Source organism: Aptenodytes patagonicus, unplaced genomic scaffold (assembly GCF_965638725.1).
Source record: "Aptenodytes patagonicus unplaced genomic scaffold, bAptPat1.pri.cur scaffold_350, whole genome shotgun sequence".
NCBI lineage: Eukaryota > Metazoa > Chordata > Aves > Sphenisciformes > Spheniscidae > Aptenodytes > Aptenodytes patagonicus.
Genome location: NW_027472261.1, coordinates 2,501 through 5,000, shown reverse-complemented (window position 1 = coordinate 5,000; position 2,500 = coordinate 2,501). Strand labels below are relative to the sequence as shown.

The window sequence follows — 2,500 nt, the reverse complement described above, 5'->3', positions numbered from 1 at the left end:
ACCGCCGCGGTACCCACCCGCAGACAGCCGCCCGCGCGCGGGAGGCCGGGGGCGAGGACCGCGCCTCCCCCCCTTCCCTCTTCTCCCCCCACCGCCGCGCCGGGACCGACCGACCGACCGGCCCGGCCAACCCCGGCGGCCACGGCGGGACGAGCTCCGCCCAGCGGGCGCCCCGGGAGCGGGGAGCTTCGGCGCGCTCCCCGAGTCTCGATTTAGGGGGACGAAGGCCCTTCGCCTCGGCCGACGACGCCGGGCCGCGGGGAACCGCTCCCCGGGCCCGGGGGCCGCCGCGCGCGGGCCTGCGAGCCGCCCCAGCCGCGCCGCTGCGCCCGCCGCCCGCCCAGGGGCGGCGGCCCAGGCGGCGATTGATCGTCAAGCGACGCTCAGACAGGCGTAGCCCCGGGAGGAACCCGGGGCCGCAAGTGCGTTCGAAGTGTCGATGATCAATGTGTCCTGCAATTCACATTAATTCTCGCAGCTAGCTGCGTTCTTCATCGACGCACGAGCCGAGTGATCCACCGCTAAGAGTTGTCTGCTTTTCGGCACCGCCCCGCGCGCGCGGGGGGACCGGGACCGCTCCCCGAGAGCGGCCCCTCTCTGAGGACGGCCCACCGCCCGACCGCCCCACCGCCCCCCTCCGCCCGCGCGGAGGGGGCGCGACGCGGCGCGACGCGGCGGAGAGGCCTCGCCTCGCCTGACCGTACGAGCACACTGAGGAGGAGGGGGGGAGAGGAAGGGGGAACGGAACGGAAAACCCCGAACGGCAAGGGCGGGGAGCCCGCGCTCCCGACCGACCTGGGAAACGCACCTTGCCCTCGCTTCGGAGCCGGCCCAGGCGCCCGGGCTCGGCCCGGGCTCCGCACGGAGGAGGCGGCGGCGCGCACGGCCGCGCCCCGCCTGCCCGCCTCGCTCGGGACACGGAGGCTGCTGCCGCCGACGACGACGGCGACGGGCGGCAGCGGGGCGCCCCGCCGGCCCCGCGCGCGCCTCCGCGACAACCACGCCGCGCTACGACAGCCGCCTAGCCCCAACCCACGGCTCGCCCCGACGGCACCTCCGCAGCTACGCCGCCGCGCCGGAGGCGGCAACCGCCGGAGCCCGAGACGGCGACGCACCGCCCGCGGAACCGCCGGACGGCGCCCGCCGCCGCGCCGCGGCGGCCGCCCTCCCGGCGCCGCCGCCGCCGCTTCTCGCCTCGGCCCCTTCCGCGGGCACGCGCCGGGCGGAAGGCGGACGGCGCTAAGCCGGGGGCGGCGCCCGCTCTCCCCGTTTCCACGCGGAGACCGGGAGTGGGACGCCCCCGACCGCCCGACCGACCGCCCGGCACGGCCGGGAAGGGCGGCGGGGAAGCGACGGGCGGGGCCCGGGCCGGGACAGCCGCGCGGCCGGCGGCGGGCGCCCTCCGGCCGACCGACACGCCGAGCGGCGACGCCGCCGCTCGGACGGGGGGTGCCGCCCTCGCCGGCGGCTAGCGGCGGGACACCGCCGAGCAGCTCGCCGGGGCTGGGAAGGAGCGGAGCGCAGCGCGCCGCGGCGCCGCGACGGAGGCGCGGCGGCCCGGCGGCCGCCCGGCGAGCCCCCGCCGCGGGGACTCGCCGCCCCGGCGGAGAGCCCGCGCTCCCGCCGGGGTCGCCCGTTGCGAGGCAGGCAGGCCGGCCACGGCCGGCTACCCCGCCGCGGTCTCTCCGCCGAGACCGGACCGCGGAGAGGGGGGGGCAGCGGGACCCCCTCCCCGGCACGGCACGGCCGCCCGCGGGACGAGCGCGGGCGGCGGCGTCCGCACGGGGGGCTTCGGGGAGCAACTCCCGCCCCTCGAGGCGCCACCGCCCGGCCGAACCCGCGGGCCGCGCCGAGCCGCCCGCGTCTTTAAACCTCCGCCCGGCTCCGCGGCCTTCGGCCCCCGGGCTCGCCGAGGGAGGGCCGCGGAAGCGCGGACGCTAGGTACCTGGCCCTGGGGCGAGGGAAACGACCTGCAGGCCCCGCGGGGGTGCCTCCCCCGCTGCCGCCCTCGGGGGAGCGTCCGCCCGCGGGGGCGCGCCCGACATCCGCCGCCATCACCTCGGCCTCCTTCCCGGGGCCCGGGGTTTCCCTCAGTAGCCCGGCGCTGCGCCCGGGAGGAGAGCCGTGGCTCGGGCCGCCCGCTGGCGCGGGGCGCGACCCGGCGGGGGCCTCGCCCGCCGAAGGCGGCGGCGGCGGCGCCCGTCCGCGCCTCCGGCTCCCCCGGCAGGGGAGGGGAGGCGAGGCGGGGGTGCCGCCGCGCCGCACGGCGCCGCGCGCCAGCCCGGAACGCCCGGAGGCCTCGCCCTGCGCGGCCGGCCGGACGGCAGGGCGGGCTGCTCCGCAGCAGCCCGCCCCGGTGCGGGGAGGGCCGGGGGAGCCGCCCCCCCCGACCCCGAAGGCCCTCTCTCTCTCGCCGCTCGCACCTGCCGGCCCCGCGGCGTCGGCGTCGCCGCCGGTCGCCGCTTCCTCCTCCGGCTCGAGCGGGCTCGGCCGGCGGGGC

The 2,500-nt window shown here is 81.2% G+C and overlaps 1 non-coding gene across 1 annotated transcript; it reads right to left on the bottom strand.

Moving 5' to 3' along the window:
- Positions 1–377: 377 nt before the first annotated feature.
- LOC143173842 (5.8S ribosomal RNA) lies at positions 378–530 on the bottom strand. Its single transcript, XR_012997803.1, has one exon. It is a non-coding gene; the product is annotated as a 5.8S ribosomal RNA (ribosomal RNA).
- Positions 531–2,500: the final 1,970 nt, after the last annotated feature.